The sequence below is a fragment of the Oncorhynchus keta genome, chromosome 14, assembly GCF_023373465.1.
Source record: "Oncorhynchus keta strain PuntledgeMale-10-30-2019 chromosome 14, Oket_V2, whole genome shotgun sequence".
Taxonomy (NCBI): domain Eukaryota; kingdom Metazoa; phylum Chordata; class Actinopteri; order Salmoniformes; family Salmonidae; genus Oncorhynchus; species Oncorhynchus keta.
This window is the reverse complement of record NC_068434.1, coordinates 66,665,953-66,685,166: the sequence shown is the minus strand read 5'-3', so window position 1 is coordinate 66,685,166 and position 19,214 is coordinate 66,665,953. Positions and strand designations below refer to the sequence as shown.

At 44.4% G+C, this 19,214-nt stretch overlaps 1 protein-coding gene across 16 annotated transcripts in view; it reads right to left on the bottom strand.

Moving 5' to 3' along the window:
• Positions 1-13,794: 13,794 nt before the first annotated feature.
• Positions 13,795-19,214, bottom strand: part of LOC118393820 (CUGBP Elav-like family member 4) — a 182,218-nt gene continuing 176,798 nt past the window's right edge. For all 16 annotated transcript variants that reach the window (XR_008064180.1, XM_052462174.1, XM_052462176.1 and 13 more), the window contains one exon: positions 13,795-19,214. This exon is cut by the window's right edge and continues 2,809 nt beyond it. The gene's annotated coding sequence lies outside the window, so the exon portion shown is untranslated.

Below are 19,214 nucleotides of genomic sequence, written 5' to 3'. Positions count from 1 at the left end.
GTGGAAACGCCTTTAAGCGCAAATATTTATCTAATAACCATCATATTGAAGTTAACCTGGAGTCATAAGATGATATGGTGTGTGGTCCTCCCACTATGACTCGAGAAACCATGCAGTTTATTAGGCTACAAATGAAATAAGATACCAGCTCTCAGTCTCACACCAAAATTCGACGTTCATCCATGTTATTCAAACGCCAAATTTCGAAGTGTTTGAGGTTAAGGTATTAACTACGAAATGTTTAAGGCTATGATTAAGTTCAGACATTAACTCCGAATGGTTAGGGTTTGGGATAGGCTTAAAATAAAAATATTAAATAGATTAAGCTGGATTCAAACCTGCAACCTTTGGAATCAGAGGCAGATGCTAACGCCCATTCACCATCCCTGTCCACAACTACCCAGGAAAACCTAAACCTATGTTGTTGCGCCTAGTGACTGGTTTCTACGTTATCTCTCGACGTCGTCAGACCTGGCTGGAAATACATTATGATGAACTTCACAGGGTGTTGAAAGTGCAGAGTGATGTTGGTGCTCCTTTCCAATAAATATCGAGGGTCGTATTTTGGTGACATGATCAACGGTTGACTGCCGTTAGACAAATACAAATATTCTTGCTCTTGTCCATAATAATCTCATCATGTATAATAGACTAGCTGTTATGAGCTGTTGGCTCGAGCGCAGGTGCCAAGACCAGAGCAGGCAGATTTGCTATTTAACGCAAGTTTTTGTGACTAAACTATCCGTAGAGTTGAAAATGAGATGGAAACACATTAAACTTGAGATTTTAAGCAAAAAAAAGTACATGTTTTGTACACTACATCATCACTCACTGACTTTCCTCCGCAAAAAGGTCCGTTTGGTGGAACACGCCACTGTTGCGAAAAATCGCATATATTCTTTATGCAGATGTTAGAATATTCGCATGAACTTCTGTTGCCAATTGTATGAAAACCCAGATAATGTGAGGTAGAAAAAAACAAAGGATAAAGTCAAATATCAAAACGCTTACCTTTATTTACGGAAAGTAACCCCGCTGTTATTTCTGTCTGTTTGTGTGTGTGTGCCACAGGTGGCTGGTGGCAGTGTATTAGTAAGATGTACACTGCTAAAATTATATTTCCTCTTAACTTCTTCACGGAGGAACACAAAGTCTCAGAGTGTTCCAGACTCCAGCACCTGGGTAAATGTATAAAGACAAATGTGTGTTTCTCTTAAGTGTAACTGCACAAACACTGATGCTGTAGCATTGGTCTCACCATTACTCAGGGGAGTTTTAAAAAACATGCAAAAAACGTGTGCCTACTGTTATACCCTCTGTATTATTAGTAATATCTCTGATACTTGTTGCATACACATGAACCAGAGGCAACAGTGGAGTCAGTTATCCAATCATGAAATAACAGTGTGTGTGTGCATTTGATGTGGATGGGCAAGCAAGGCTGTGAGTGTCTTCATTTGTCTTGCATTACCTTTGTGGAAGAAGCACCAGTTACTCCGGTCATGACAAAGACACCTGGAATTCCCCCAGGAGTCTACTGATAGGGCATATTAAAGTTGCAGTCGGAGCTCCAGTATTTCGCACCATCCCTCCCCAAACTTCCCTCTAGGGGGCAGTAGCACTATACTTACACCAGTGCTGCCCAGCCTCTGCTCCTGCTGACATAAAAGCCACAAAGCTAATAAGCCTTACACAAACTGCATAACCACCACACTCCCTTATTTCTCTTTAGGACATGGTTTAGACATTTTAAAGGATATTAGTATGATGGCACAAGATGAAAAGCCAACTTAAGGTAACACTCTCTGAATGAATCAGCTCTACTCTACTACTATTCAAATGTTCCTTGGGACTTCATTACAAAAATATTATGTCTTAAAGGTCAAATGCAGCTGTTTTATCTCAGTATCAGATCCTTCGTGGGTAACAATTAAGTACCTTACTGTGATTGTTTTTCAATGAAAATGGTCAAAAATAAACAAAAATAGCTTCTCAGCAAAGAACAATGTATCAAGCAAGAATTTTGCTCGGACTGTCAAGGAGTGGTCTGAATGGAGAGGGAAACTGAAAACTAGCTGCTTTTGGCAAAGAAGTTTGGCTATCTCTTTGTTATTGGTCTTATTAATAAATTGACCACATGGTGATGATGTCACAAGGCAGGCCAGAAATCCATCCCAACCAAACAGGCTGAAATTTCAGGCAGTCTTTTCAAAAACTCTTGCACTAAAATGGTTTTGGCATCATTTTTTAAATGTCATAGCATTACTCCAACCACATAGTGTGTAAATATGTATATCAAGTTTTTGACTGCACGTGGCCTTTAAAAACAGAAGCATAGACAACATGAAACATTTGTGTACATTTTGGGTTACATTTTTTACAATTGTGTATTTATTTTACTGGATGTAAGGGAACCTCATTATGCATGCAGTTTTTCTGTCTTAATACAGTTTTCATGTAAAAACTGAACGTGATATTAGTCTTGGTTGGTTGAGATGATTAATTACTTTTTCTAAACCCTGAGAGATTGTATGAGCTAAAATTGAGTAAACAGTATAATCATTTTACTAATTCAAAAAACGAAATAAGCAATGACTAGTCTGAATGAATATATATTTTTCTTTGCTAACCTGAACAGAGAACACCCACTATATAATTAAAACATGGAATAAGATATTGTATCTCTCAGAATAAATGAAGAAAAAAAACACCTTGTTAAAATTGTTACAAAACATTTATAATCAAACCAATATTTGTGTGGGTTGAGTTGTAAGATGGATGAATCATAGAAAATATATTAGTGAATCCAATTGTGTCCAAAAAGCAAACATGGTAAAAATATTCAATTATTATGTACAGAGAATACTCATGCCACATTATACTTGATGGAAATCTACCCAACAATTTACCCAACAATGGGCAAATATGAACATTATTTTAAAGCAGGGCAAGAGAACAAGATGCCCCTGTTCTATTGGATCCCCTGTTGGATGGGATGGAATGGCTTCTCTAATTGGTTTCAATTCTTAATTGAAATGTCATAAAAAGGCATCAGTAGATGTGCTGCCACAATTACCTCATGCAAATCTCCTGATGAATTGACGTGTGGGGCGTTACTGCGGCTGTTAAAAAATGCATTGATTTCTGCTGGAATGACATCAATTCAAATCAGTTCACTCTGTTGCTTCAACCTGTGGAAAGCTTTTGTCACCGCTCAGTTTCCTATTCCTAGCAGGCTGATCTAAATACAAATGAAAACACTTGCACCCGTTCACAATGGGGGTACATCAGATTGATTTGATTGGTAAGCTTTTATATCCTATGTACTATATCTATTCAAATGACCTTTTGTAGTAGAAATTGTGGGGGAAGAAAATGTTTTTGTTTCTCATTATCACGATGGTGCATTAGTTATGAGTACTTTATATAGAACAAACATAGTCTACAGGGAATGCAAAAGCACTTGTATGAATTATAGAACACACTCACTCACTCACTCACTCACTCACTCACTCACTCACTCACTCACTCACTCACTCACTCGCTCGCTCGCTCGCTCGCACGCACGCACGCACGCACGCACACACACACACACACACACACACTGTACACAGAATCGAAGGAGAGAAATTACATCTGATATGTGCAGAAAGGGACTCCGATAGCTTTGATTTTGCCTTTCACCAAATGTTCTGAGCATTATCTGTCAGGCCTGATGATAGAGGGTGTCAGGCCTGATGATAGAGGGTGTCAGGCCTGATGATAGAGGGTGGCAGGCCTGATGATAGAGGGTGGCAGGCCTGATGATAGAGGGTGGCAGGCCTGATGATAGAGGGTGGCAGGCCTGATGATAGAGGGTGGCAGGCCTGATGATAGAGGGTGGCAGGCCTGATGATAGAGGGTGGCAGGCCTGATGATAGAGGGTGTCAGGCCTGATGATAGAGGGTGTCAGGCCTGATGATAGAGGGTGTCAGGCCTGATGATAGAGGGTGGCAGGCCTGATGATAGAGGGTGGCAGGCCTGATGATAGAGGGTGGCAGGCCTGATGATAGAGGGTGTCAGGCCTGATGATAGAGGGTGTCAGGCCTGATGATAGAGGGTGGCAGGCCTGATGATAGAGGGTGGCAGGCCTGATGATAGAGGGTGGCAGGCCTGATGATAGAGGGTGTCAGGCCTGATGATAGAGGGTGGCAGGCCTGATGATAGAGGGTGGCAGGCCTGATGATAGAGGGTGTCAGGCCTGATGATAGAGGGTGGCAGGCCTGATGATAGAGGGTGGCAGGCCTGAAAGAAAGGGTTAAAGCATCTTGTGAGTTATTGCCTTCCACTGTAGTCATAGCAACAGGTTAATAAGTAGCTTCTCTGATCTTCCTCTGTTGCTTTGTGCAGGTTGCTAAGATACAGATTGCATTCAGAGGTGCAAACATGTTCTAATAAGAAGAAGAATGAACTTTAAACACTGTAAAAAGATTGAACAAATTTAAAAACATTAGAGCAGAGCTATCCTATTAGAACTATCCGATTTACAAAGAAATGGTTGAATTGAACCAAATGTAACAGTAACAAGAAAATAAACAATAGTTAAACAAAGACCATCGTTAATAATGTGTTGTGCATTATTCCTAGTTCTCATTGGTCTATAGACAATCTATTAATATAAAACACACTTTAATAATCTTCTTTTTTTGGCTAACAACCATCTCACACTAGAGTAGACCAGTAGGATAGTTTCCAAAGGTAAACCGGCCAATCAGAGGATTTGGTAGTCTGTAGTCAAGCCTGTTCCTGGATACACACGGTGGATACAAGGGCAAAGTAAAGCATTGCCTCGGAGTTGCATCATTCTCTTCCCAGGTCTATTAGCAGGCATAGTCTGCCTAGCTCCTTATGAGACCCACTCAGAAAGCAGAATTAGACACACTTCCTCTTAGTGCTGTGACCTTTGTGAACCACTGCATCATGAGTTCTAATCCAAGGAGAAATGACCACGTCTGAGCTGTACTGGGGTATTACTGTAGTTGGTATATCTTTATTCCTTTTGAATTACTGTAACACAGCAGAAAGACAGAATTTAGAATTACAATATTAATAGTCAATGATCCAACCTAGATTTTTTTGGGCAGATAATATTACAGATATGGTTAATCACATAAAGATATCTGATTTGTGTACTTACTTCCAAAATAATCCCTGTAAAAGACATTTATAACTAAGACCACACAGCCCCGCACTTGACACCGAGGTCTTCCTTCTCTACCCATTTCCCTGCCCTTCAAATGGCAGAGGTCTTCCTTCTCTACCCATTTCCCTGCCCTTCAAATGGCGGAGGCCTTTTATCAGAGGAAAACGTGCATTGATTGAAAAGACAAACGGCATCCATACTGACACAACAAACAAAAAACAAACAAGCAGCTGGAAGCTGTGAAGCAACGGTGGGGGAGCATTTGGGTTGTTTTGGATGATAACGCCTGATCCCTCTGTCCTGTGTCATTGTACGTCTCTGTCCTCTCAGCTCAGCCAGCAACGGGAGGACAGATAACTCTACCGCCTGCCGTGTAAATGTCCTGTCTGTCCCTAAGACACCCTGTCCCTCCTTTGGACTATTGTGTGTGTGTGTGTGTGTTTGCAATTTCCCCCAGCGTATGAGTGGTTATGAGTGTGTGTGTGTGTATAAATCAGACTTTGTGATTAAAGCAGGATAATTACAGAATAATGAAGCCTCAGTGTGATTTATAAAAATAAATTCAATGTCACAGCTGAATAGTGGCAGGTTAAATGACACTGACCCTCCAAATACCAAGAGAGATTTGAACAAAGACTATCCTAAATACAAGTGAGAGGCTGGGGACTGGACTGGGCCAGGGTGGGCCTGAGGGAGGGGTAGTGGGATGTGTTGGCTTCGTAGCGAGCCAGAGGACCAATGCGGCCAGGTGGTTGGGTTTTGGTTTATTCTGCTTACATCTAGAGAAGAAAGAAAAGCAGTTTTACCTCTCCAATACTGATTAAAGGCCATGTTCTCCCACCGGGCTTCAGGCTAGTCTGGGTTCATTCAATCTCCAGGTTGATTACCCGATTGGACTCATTGATTGGAGGAGCACTTTAATGACCTATTGTCTCAAGTGTTAATCAGTTGTTGACAGACAGTTCTCTCTCGGACCAGCTGGGCTCGCTGAAACGATTGGCCAGAGAGGTAGAGGACCGATTGTCACGCCCTGACCTTAGAGAGACTTTTTTATGTCTCTATTTGGTTTGGTCAGGGTGTGATTTGGGGTGGGCATTCTATGTTTTGTTTTCTATGATTTTGTGCTTCTATGTTTTGGCCGGGTATGGTTCTCAATCAGGGACAGCTGTCTATCGTTGTCTCTGATTGGGAACCATACTTAGGTAGCCCTTTTCCTTTTCTTTCGTTGTGGCTAGTTAACTTTGTTTGTGGCACTTAACCCTGTAAGCTTCACGGTTGTTGCTTTCTTTTGTTGTTTTGTTGGCAACATTTGAAAATAAAAGGAAAATGTACGCTCACCACTCTGCACTTTGGTCCACTTCTTTTGACGGCTGTGACACGGATGTTCACTGGACTTACTTGGGCTGAATGATTCAAGGGCTATAAAAGCAGGAAGCACGTGGACCATGGAAGTTCTTGTTGGCCACATCCCTCTGGAGCGCCACCGTGCACGAGAGTGACATCATCGTCAGGGAGGGGGGGGTGGGGTTTAATGAGTCAGATGTACTTGGTTGGTTGTGCTCAAACCTTTTGCACTCATGCTGTTTTATATTTGATGGTTATGTTTTTACCACCCTGTGAGTTACCCTGAAATGAGAGAAAGATTGAGATATAAAAATGGGGGTTTGGTGCATGGTCTCTCTGTATGCACCTTTCATTTTGTATTTATGGAAACTCTGCAATTGCAAATCACATAAATTCTAAAGAAATGTGGAACCTTGTAAAATATTACCTAGGGGATAGAGATGGGGGGATTTTATGAATAAGGTCCACTGGTGTAAAACTGAGTTAGTGACCAAGATTTGGAATGGACCAGCAAGCGTAATGTGTTCAGCTGTATGGCTAACGCAGTGAAAATATAATGGTGTCATTAGTGATCATCCAAACCCCAGACCTTACAGATTTGCTCAAACAATTTTCTTCATCCAGAATGACAAATTACCCCTAATGTATAATTATTTCTATTGAAAAAAGTGCAAGATAGAAAGCACTAAATTGGCTTGGATATCAATTTCTAATTTGTATTACCCCCATTTAGTCACAGTTTTCCTTTTGATGCCCTGTTGCAAAGAAAGAAAGAGTGATGAAAAGAGAGTGACTGAGAAGAAAAGTGACAGGTACTTAGAGGCATAGTGAGTCTGTGGGTGTGTGTATGCATACATGCTTGCCCCCCATCTATATTACCTGAGACAAAAAAGAAATGAGTTTTGACAGAGAGTAACTCTGATCGCACATGGTGACATTTGGATGAGGTGACGAGGTCTGCCACTGCAGAAGACTGTAAACTTCTTCACAAATGGATTGGGTGGAGTTCTAATGCAAATTGAGGTGGAGATAGAGTGAACATAATTTGACCAACAATAAAAGCATATTAAGCAACACAATCTCCAAAGAAAACACCATACCTCTCCATAACTGCAGCAACAGAGATATGGCATGGCTGGCCGTTTTAATTATGGCATATGGGGCCTCCTGTGGTGCCGTCTGTAGATTGTGGAGTGTGTTGCCATTTTAATTATGGCATATAATATAAGGTGTCAGTCAAACTTACCTCGACGGTTAAGCTTAGGTATACATTCGGAGTGGTAAAGGTTAAGGTTTGGGATAGGGTTAAAACATGAAATTAAAATGACAAAACAAGAGGGATTGAACCCACAATCCTCAGAGCTGTAGCTTGTGGTTTAACCCATCCCCAAACACAGTAGATGGTAATTGGTGCTAGCGTTGCCCCTAGTGGATGGTAGGAAATTGCAATGGAAATAAAATGAATACTTCATGTCATAATTTCACCATTTAAAATATGCTGAAATATGCCAGAATCGTCTAGACCCTGTCCTGATATTACTGTACATAAATAAACAGCTCCTCTGTATAAAACCTATACTTTCATAATCATGTCTGTTGTTATTTCTAACCTATTGAAAAGCAGAGTGGACATAATGGTTTAAGCATGCATGTCCCCCTGTCCGTCTAGATCTATACCGAGCCCCTCGCTGGCTGTTGCTGCATCCTTCTCTTTAATTATATCCCCCTTTCAATCCCAACATCTTCAAGTCTCATCAATGCTTCTTCATTTCCGTCAATACCAGCAAAGGTCTAAGCTCTCCACACCTGGCCAGTCACCATGGAAACCTCACCTCTAACAACAAAGAGCTCTGTACGAGACGGCAACGCTGTGTTCTCCTTGATTAGATATTGATTAAGCTTTTGTAAAACACAATAGGATTAAAATGATTGGGCAGCTTTGCTTACCCCGGGTCCACTCTAGACTTCCATTTAGTTATAAGCCTTTGTTATTTCAGAATCTACATGTTAAGAGGGATGGAATCGAAAACGCAGAGCCCTTTCCCCTGTCATTTTAGAGACCCCTCCAGGGACAGGAAGATGCACAAAGCAACTAGTACTTTACAGGGGATTACAGAGGGCTGGGAGTTATTCTCGACTGATCTCAGCCTTGAATAGACTATTGTGAACAAATAGAGGCTTTTGAGTGGCATAGCCTATGATTAGTGTTTCCAACCTGCTACCCATTACAAGGACATGCTAATAGGCCTGGTTGAGGTTGCCAGAGAGACATGCTTGGGAGCCCTAATGGAAAAAAGATACATTAATGGACCATTAACATCATATGCTAAATGGATGCTAAATGCATGCTAAATGCATGCAAAATCACCAATAATAAGTCAATATGGTGAATATTACCACAGACTACCACATAGCCAAAACAACATAGTTACACAGTAAAAAAAAGTAATGTTGTTTTTACGTTAACTTACTGACAGCCAGTTGCTTGTAAGTTACTGTAAAACAAGGTATGTTACTGTAAATTCTTGTAAAGAAAAAAGTAACTTTTTTTTTCTTCTCTCACCTCTAATTAGAATTCCAGACTGTATCAACCTATCAGGTGTGTCTACTTCTCACTTATCAGGGAAGTAGGTGTGTGTCACCCTCATACGAAGGAGGGAACTGAAGAGGTGTAAGGTTGAGAGAACGGGGAGAACTCACCACACCTCTCCTGCTTGAAAAAGTGGGGATCTCTTAATTGAGGATAACTGTCACGTTCTGACCTTTATTTTCTGTGTTTTGTGTTTAGTTAGTATGGTCAGGGCGTGAGTTGGGTGGGCAGTCTATGTTTGTTTGTCTAGGTTTTGGAAATTTCTATGTTTCGGCCTAGTATGGTTCTCAATCAGAGGCAGGTGTCATTAGTTGTCTCTGATTGAGAATCATACTTAGGTGGCCTGGGTTTCACTGTGTGTTTGTGGGTGATTGTTTCCTGTCTCTGTGTGTGCACCAGATAGGACTGTAATTTGAGTTTTCACATTTTTTGTTTTGTTAGTTTGTTCATGTGTACCTGATAGCATTAAAAAGTACCATGGAAAATTACCACGCCGCGTATTGGTCCTCTGATCCGTTTCGCCTCTCCTCTTCGGAAGAAGAGGAGGAAACTCGTTACAGAATCACCCACCACAATCGGACCAAGCGGCGTGGTAAAGGACAGCGACGACAGCAGCAGCAGCATCAACAACAGAGACCACCATCACAGGACTCCTGGACATGGGAGCAGATACTGAACGGAGAGGGACCCTGGGCACGGGCTGGGGAAAATCGCAGCCCCAAAGCAGAGCTGGAGGCAGCGAAAGCTGATCGGCGGCAATATGAGGAGCCAGCACGGCAGTGCGACAGGTACGAGAGGCACCCCAAATTTTTTTTTTTTTTTTTGGGGGCACACGAGGTGTGGTACTAAGCCAGGTAGCAGACCTGAGCTCACTCCTCGTGCTTATTATGAGCAGCGCATTACTGGTCAGGCACCGTGTTATGCGGTTGAGCGCACGGTGTCGCCAGTGCGTGTCCATAGCCCGGTGCGCTATAGGGCAGCCCCGAGAGTGCCATGCGAGTGTGGGCATTGAGCCAGGGCGTATGGTGCCTGCTCAGCGGGTCTGGTCGCCGGTACGCAGTCTTGGTCCAGGTTATCCTGCGCCGGCTCTGCGTGCTGTGTCTCCGGGGCGCTGGGAGGGTGCAGTGCGTCCTCTGCCTGCGCTCCGCTCGTACCGGGCAACTGTGGGAGTGGAGCCTAGGGGAGAGGTGCGTGTAGTAAGCACTAGATCTCCCGTGCTTACCCACAGCCCGGTTCAACCTGTGCCTGCACTCTTGAGGGTCCGGGCTCGAGTAGTTGTCCAGCCTGGGGAAGTGGTGCCAGGTTGCGCACCAGAGCTCCAGTGCTCCCCACAGCCCGGTCTTTCAGGCTCCTCCTAACACCAAGCCTCCTGAAAGTCTCCCCAGCCTGGTAGTTCCTGTGGCAGCCCCACGCACCAGGCTGTCTCTCAGTCTCCTCCCCTGCAGGTGCTCCCGCCTGTCCGGCGCCGCTGCCGGAGCGTTCCGCCTGTCCGGCGCCGCTGCCGGAGCCTCCCGCCTGTCCGGCGCCGCTGCCGGAGCCTCCCGCCTGTCCGGCGCCGCTGCCGGAGCCTCCCGCCTGTCCGGAGCCTCCCGCCTGTCCGGCGCCGCTGCCGGAGCCTCCCGCCTGTCCGGCGCCACTGCCGGAGCCTCCCGCCTGTCCGGCGCCGCTGCTGGAGCGTTCCGCCTGTCCGGCGCCGCTGCCTCCTGTAGCAGCTCCACGCACCAGGCTGTCTCTCTGTCTCCTCTCTGCAGGTGCTCCCGCCTGTCCGGCGCCGCTGCCGGAGCCTCCCGCCTGTCCGGCGCCGCTGCCGGAGCCTCCCGCCTGTCCGGCGCCGCTGCCGGAGCCTCCCGCCTGTCCGGCGCCGCTGCCGGAGCCTCCCGCCTGTCCGGAGCCTCCCGCCTGTCCGACGCCGCTGCCGGAGCCTCTCGCCTGTCCGGCGCCGCTGCCGGAGCCTCCCGCCTGTCCGGCGCTGCTGCCGGAGCCTCCCGCCTGTCCGGCGCTGCTGCCGGAGCGTCCCGCCTGTCCGGCGCCGCTGCTGGAGCGTCCCGCCTGTCTGGCGCCGCTGCCGGAGCGTCCCGCTTGTCTGGCGCCGCTGCCGGAGCGTCCCTCCTGTCCGGCGCCGCTGCCGGAGCCTCCCGCCTGTCCGGCGCCGCTGCCGGAGCGTCCCGCCTGTCCGGCGCCGCTGCCGGAGCCCCTCAGCCCAGAGGCGCCAGAGCCCCTCAGCCCAGAGGCGCCAGAGCCCCTCAGCCCAGAGGCGCCAGAGCCCCTCAGCCCAGAGGCGCCAGAGCCCCTCAGCCCAGAGGCGCCAGAGCCCCTGTCCCTTTGTCCAGAGCCCCTGTCCCTCTGTCCAGAGCCCCTGTCCCTCTGTCCAGAGCTTCTGCCCCTCTGTCCCGAGCTGCCCCTCTGTCCAGTGGGGTCATTGAGAGGGGTTGCCATGGTGAGAAAGCCACGGAGGCGGACAAAGACAATGGTGAAGTGGGGTCCGCGTCCCGCGCCAGAACCGCCACCGCGGACAGACGCCCACCCAGACCCTCCCCTATAGGTCAAGGTTTTGCGGCCGGAGTCCGCACCTTTGGGGGTACTGTCACGTTCTGACCTTTATTTTCTGTGTTTTGTGTTTAGTTAGTATGGTCAGGGCGTGAGTTGGGTGGGCAGTCTATGTTTGTTTGTCTAGGTTTTGGAAATTTCTATGTTTCGGCCTAGTATGGTTCTCAATCAGAGGCAGGTGTCATTAGTTGTCTCTGATTGAGAATCATACTTAGGTGGCCTGGGTTTCACTGTGTGTTTGTGGGTGATTGTTTCCTGTCTCTGTGTGTGCACCAGATAGGACTGTAATTTGAGTTTTCACATTTTTTGTTTTGTTAGTTTGTTCATGTGTACCTGATAGCATTAAAAAGTACCATGGAAAATTACCACGCCGCGTATTGGTCCTCTGATCCGTTTCGCCTCTCCTCTTCGGAAGAAGAGGAGGAAACTCGTTACAATAACCCATACGGAGGCATTTCTAATTAACATTGTCGAAACAATCTGACCCTTTCTGATAATAGTTCACAACCAAACATAAGAACATCCATCTCATTTATTATCTCCCCCATAACAGCTTTTTAAATGTATTTTTTATCTTCAATTAGTCTTTAATTTTTATTTTAAACTGGGTGGTTTGAGCACTGAATGCTGATTGGCTGAAAGCCGTATACCATGGGTATGACAAAACATGTATTTTTACTGCTCTAACTTTGTTGGTAACCAGTTTATAATAGTACCTCAAGTAAGGTACCTCAGAGCTTTGTGGTATATGGCCAATATACCACGGCTAAGGGCTGTATCCAGGAACTCTGCGTTGCATCGTGTGTAAGAACAGCCCTTAGCCGTGGGGAAATGGCCATATAGCAGACCTCTTCGTGCAGTATTGCTTAATTCTACACTCTGAAGAGTACAGATGGAAGTGTTCTTGTAGTATTCCATGTTCTATCTTCTTTCACCCACACCCCTCCTTCCCCGAAAACAAACAAACCAAAAGCCCGTTAGCTGTGTTTCATTGGCTTTAGGGGAAACAGGACAGATTGAGTATCGACAGTGGTAGCTAACTGCTGAAGCTTATAGCTCAGAGGAAACACTGTGAAATCTCAGGGGTAGGAGAGAGACGCAATCGAAAAGATAGAAATAATTCTGCAAAGACTCACTCGAGGATCTATCCAGTTTGTCATGAGGAATCATGGACTGTCGGCAGCACAATGAGGAAGTCTCCAGGGACACAGACCAGGAGTCACCATGTGATGGCTACGAGTTACTGTCCCAACTGGGCCTTGTGCTTTTTTATCATCTGCAGATTTAACCACTATAAATCTGTTTCCACAACGATACTGTTCTCTTTGTACCAGGGGGCAAATAAACAAGAGATATCTTTAGTGTCTGTGGGGACTATGTGGTCATTGAAGTCCCTTGGGTGGCATACTCTATTCTGGGATGTTGAGCGGTCCAAGCAGAGATACTCAAAAGAAAAAAATCGTAAAATCGTCTTTGTCCCAACTGAGTGTAACCTTTGAACTGGGCTGTGACGTGTGATGTGTCATGGCTGGTGTCCTCACTCTTTAGGGTTAACAAAAGTGGAGGAGAGTTGGTCCATAAGTAGTTCACTTAGTTACCACAGACAGGCTCAACATTACTGAAGCTTCTGTCTGCACCACAAATATTTCCTTCCTTCCTTTTCCTTCGTTATTATGGTCTACAAGATCAAATTAATTAATTTGTCTATTGATCGTTTACTTCTTATTAGTCAGATGCCAACTCACAAAAATCCTTAGTGCACCTGGATTTTGTTTCAACAGTAACACCTCAGTGGTAGATGGAATATCCATTTCAGGTTAATCAATTCACAATTTATTCCCCTCCCACTCCCAATCTCCGTCCCATTTATTATGCATTATTCGTCCTTTTTAAACGATTTTCTACTAACCTTCTCATCTAATTTGGTATTCAGATATGGTTAGCACTATTATCTCAATTAATACAATGACACATTCTAAATGCATTCTGCGTATATATCAAATGACAGAAGGCCCCACAAGATGTTATACAGCTATACCAACCAAGGCCATGTCATGGCATGCTCTTCCAAGTTCAGCAGACTTTAGTTGACTGTAAATGATTGAATCAATAAAAGGAGGACAACGCAGGCTCAATCTTCTACAGGACTGTGCTTTATTTTAGTCTAAGCAGAATATAATGAACTAGAGAACTACAGTTCAGGAGCACTATGGGAGGAACCACCCCGAATTAGGGAAAAACAGACCTGTGCCAACACTAAGTCAAATTACAGTTCTGTTTTGAGAAAATAAAGATAAACAACTGTTTTTTTTCAAGTAAAAATGAGAAAGATATACAAATATATCATTCAACTAAAATATTATAAATAAATGAACTAATAAGTACCTAAAATAAATTATGATAAATGACATAAAATGACATGTTTTATTTGTCTGACAGAAGTAAAATCAAGTGGATAAAATGCGAGAGAGAAGCTGGGAATGTAATGTCTCATGAAGCAAAGTACAGTGGATGATTTTCGCTTTCCTGTATATCTTAATGGTTGCACAAAGGCTCTCATTTCATGTTTTGTTCGGGAACCTCTGCTCTATTGGTTTCATGTGATAAAATTTGGTCCATGTAACCGATGGAAATGTAACTGTACTGTATGACCCCGTCCTTATTGGTGTCAGAAGTGGGATTGAGGCAAAACTGACACAAGGCAATCTTTACAACTGACAGCTGCATTTCAATGAAACAGAATCTCATCTCTGCAAGGAAAAACCAGAGCATGTTTACGAACAATGGAAAATAACTAGCATTGGCACCCCCAGAATACAATGTATGTGCTCCATTTTTGAAGGTAATACTGCCAGAGAGAATGAATGTGTTTTAAGGCAGACTTCCCTCTCTTGATCAGTTTGGTGTCAAGGCCACGGGTTGACCTGACTTGACCAAAACAGTGTAGTGGAACGTTCAATCTGTTATTGGCACATTTTCTTCAGTGGTGTTGGAGTCAACCACAGTTATTATATACAAGATAGACCAGTAATGTTGAAATAGCTCTTCAGAAATGATCTCTGAGAGAAAATTCCCGCATGCAGAGAAGATGAAAGTAAAAGAGATGTCTCTGATTCTTTTTCAAGAAAAAAATGAATTCAAGATGAAAGAAATAATCAAACAAAAGAGAAATGTATGGCTGAAAGACAATGGTCATGTTAAATGACAGCTTATTTTTCAAAACAAATCTGACAACAAATGTTGTCATCTTTATGAATCCACATGACCTTTTATCATCCTTTACAGTCCAGTTTCTTCATTCCTGTACTGAATGTAAGAGCTTTCTGTCAACGGCATGTCTTTAAACTTGCCCATTTACATGTAATTCCATATGGGGATTGTGCAGCAAAATGTCCCTTCAACATGTATCTTCAAAGCATATCAGAATAAACCTTGAGACAATGGGTCCATCCCAGCTTCAGCAGATAACAAAACAGAAAACACAAGAGAATGGGGAAAAAAGAACCATTTTACCAACATGAATATAAAATCCATTTTAACATCAGCGCTTCAATATACAAGAAATAAAAATGTTTTCTCTCTACTGTTTTTGATAAATTATTTCATAGTTTCCTTCTCGTAGTCAGTGAAATATATTAACTATTTCTTTATTTTTTTTCAACATGATTTATTGTACGGTCGTCTATAAAGAAGCCTTAACAGAATTAAAAAATAAGCTATGTAATATGTACAGGAGTATCGCAGGCAGCTGTGTACTCGGGCCGTGGGGAGAGCAGAGGCAGGGGCAGGCCACAGAGGCAGGGAGATCTGCAGGGTAGTCATTCATCCTAGTAGCAGTGCATCCGGCTCACCTGGCCCAATCCTCTCTCTTTCTCATCATACACCTGTGTTCTGTGTTTGGATCACATGGAAATATGTTTTCAGCTCCAATCTGGCAAACCCTCACCCCCTTCCGCCCATACCCGTGGAGCTGTGGAGCATAGCGGTGACTGGCGGACGCCGCGCCGGTGGCAGGCTAGCTAGCAACTTGCGAACTAATGGCTGCTGTCACTATCACCTGCTCCTCTGCATGGCATGGAGCAGACTGAGGGGCAGGCCTTCTCGTCACGTATTTGAGGTCACATCTATCCATCTAATCAGCTCCAATTGGACTAATCCAATTAGCTAGTGCGCAGGCAATCTTTCAACTGTCAGAAATATCATGATGTGTCAGTGTAAACCTAATTAATGGATTGCTCCAGGCTGGAATTGAAGCCCTACTAAATCATCTAGAATCAGATCTCTGCTATCCTCTCCCTGTTATGTTGGGTGGTGTTCAGCTGAGGGTATAGTGCATATTCATTCATGTTTACTCAGTAGCCAAAAAAGCCAAAGTGTTAAAAAGTCCCACCCTCTCCAAAGATTCCCTGCACTGCTGTGGATACGTTTTATAGTGACATCAATGTCCACACAGCCAGGTGACCTACTATAGACAGACCTCTCTACTGTACAGTTCTTACTTCCTGACTCATTTGTTTCTGTGTTCTATTATTTACATGAAGGAATAAAAAATTCTGTCTCCATTTTTTTATTTGAATCTCCAGCTTTGTTGTCAAACATGATCCCACACTTTTCTGTGATTGACTGCTCTTTATGTTGTTTATGATAGGATCAAAGTCTTCCTTTTAGTGTCTTTTAAAATTGCACGATGACCTGATGGATCCAAGGCATTAATGTTTCAATGACAGACAACACTCCCCCTGACTGACTGACAGTGTGATCGTGTCTCTGGCTCCTCCAGCTGCCCTGGCAGAGGTCCAACATGCTCCCCCAGCTCCCACCATACTCTCAGTGCCTCTGGGTGAATACACAGCTCTTATTTCTCCCCAACCAGACAAGGCAGGCAGGGCCCATGGGGAAGGCAAGGCTCTGAAAGTTTCCACTAATCATGACATCATAGCGCCTGATGCCCTGAGTATTGAGGTGACTTTGTGGAGTTTCAGTTTAGCATCCAGCCCCCCCCCAAACCCACTTCACTTCCCCTCTCAGCAAAAATCCCATTTCCACAGCGAAAATCCCTTTTTGCGTTAGCTAAGCGAGATGACGGAAAAGCTCTCCTTTTCTCCCAAAGCAGCTATTAAATGAGAGCCATTAATTTCTCCCTCCTGTCCAACAGGTTCCTTTAATTATCTCTCCACTTTCAGTCAATTACATTTCACTTCCTTTCCTTGACAATCACTGCTATTTTAGGGTGAGTGTTCTCTACACCCAGGGGCTGGGGTCTGCTAGACATGCTAGGCAGATCTCTCTTCGCCCACTAGGATTGGTTATTCAACCCATCCGCCAGCTTCAGAGCTCAGATGATTGGTTATCTAGCCTCTTAGCCTCTTAGTCAACCTCTTCGGCTCTTAGGACTGGTTATCCTGCCCCTCTGTCAGCCTCGGAGCTCTGAGGTTTCTAACTCCTCATGAGGACAGACACTATGGAATGCAAACTAGGAAGGCATTATATCTAGAGCCAGTAGAGGAGGAAGAATAACCAGAGGTTAAGAAATGTGAATAACTGCCTCACAGGTGCTAATGTTAGATGAGAAGGTCAGGCATTACAGTGACCGTTGACATGAACATAAATATGTTTTTGTTATATTATATTTTACATACAGTACCAGTCAAAAGTTTGAACACACCTACTCATTCAAGGGTTTTTCTTTATTTTTACTATTTTCTACATTGTGGAATAATAGTGAAGATATAAACTATGAATTAACACATATAGTAAAAATAAAGAAAGGTGTGTCCGAACTTTTGACTGTTACTGTATTTCCAAACAGACTCATAAAGTGTGTCAAACTAACAATAGCAATAACCTATAATGTCAATCTAAATATTCTCATCTTAACATGAGTGGGTGGCTTTCAGTCCTGCGTAAGGCGAGTCACTCCTAAGTTAACATTCTTGACTAAAAGGCCAGACAGAGCCAGAGCTGCGCTGAGATGGGCTGAGCTGGGCTGAGATGGGCTGAGCTGGGCTGAGATGGGTTGAGCTGGGCTGAGATGGGCTGAGATGGGCTGAGCTGGGCTGAGCTGGGCTGAGATGGGCTGAGATGGGCTGAGCTGGGCTGAGCTGGGCTGAGATGGGCTGAGCTGGGCTGAGATGGGCTGAGATGGGCTGAGATGGGCTGAGATGGGCTGAGCTGGGCTGAGATGGGCTGAGCTGGGCTGAGATGGGCTGAGCTGGGCTGAGATGGGCTGAGATGGGCTGAGATGGCAGACTTCTGGAGTCAGTAAGAGAAGGAATAAAACCCACTTCTCATTTTCTTTGTTCCAGAGCCTGGCTTCACTACAGCTATTTCTGTTTTCACTGCATGTCACACTAATAACCTTCCTCCCCTGTGTAGAAGAGCAATAAGAGGACCCTCGTTCTAACAGCTCCCTGATTTAACATGGTCTAATCTAGACTTCCCAAGCATGTTTCTGCAGCTCCCTGGTGCAACAGAAAGGCTATACGAGCTTAGCACGTTAGCCAAGCAGGGAATATAAGACTGGGCAGGGGGTTGGACCTAGGCTGACCCTAACCTTGCTCTAAGTTGACTGTAGGGGTGTGCAGCATATATCTGGTGTAGGAGCCATCAGAGGGCTCGTGGGGAGGCTAATGGGACTAGTCTTGCAGGAGTTGCTTTTGAAGCGGCAGAGAGACAAGCATAGGAGATTTCATCGCTCACGGAACATTAGGTTTCCTATTGATTAATTCAGCATTACGTAAATAATGAGCACAAAATGGCTGCTGTGAAGAACATGCATTCATATTGACCTACTTCACATTAACTCTTGTTGCTTCCTAGTTCCTACGTGTTCTGCTGACTTCATAACAACTAAAGGCTGAGTGTTTTTACTGTGTTTTTGAAGGCAAGCTGAGACAACACACGACCAAAGATGGCACTGTTTTTTCAACGGGCATCATTTTGATTCAAAATAACTACTGTGCTCCTCCAGTTCTGAACAATATTCTGTGCTTTGCAGGTGTCCCGACTGTAATACTGCCGTGAAAAATTCAAAATTTTTAGAGCAGGTTGTTTTGTGGACAATGGCGGCTTCTGAGGCGATTGTTTTCAACATAATCTATACCCACGCCAATCAAATATCCAACATTAATACCCAGAGTAGCTATGATATGGAGTGTTTTATCCATCTTCCTGGATCCCATCTCCATCATAAATACGGCTGCGGTGATATCGGTGCCAGGTCAGCTGTCGGCATACTTGCCAGGGAGCCGCTACAAACATAATTCTCTCTAATCTACCTTCTGTCATCACAGAGCATTCAAGGGACCATCCCCACTGTAATTTGGTCCAGGTGATTATGCAGATGACTTTTCACTTGGTTGGTGTTAATGTATAGAGCCTCACTATTACAACGTGATTAGAGGGAAAGGTGAAATAGCATGTCTAATATGGAGGAAGAGATAATTGAAGGCTACTGAAGCCAAACACTGAACTGCAAGTTGGTTTGAAACATTGTTCCAGGGGAACAGCTGAACAGCATAGCCTGGTAAGACCAGACTGAACCCACCATTT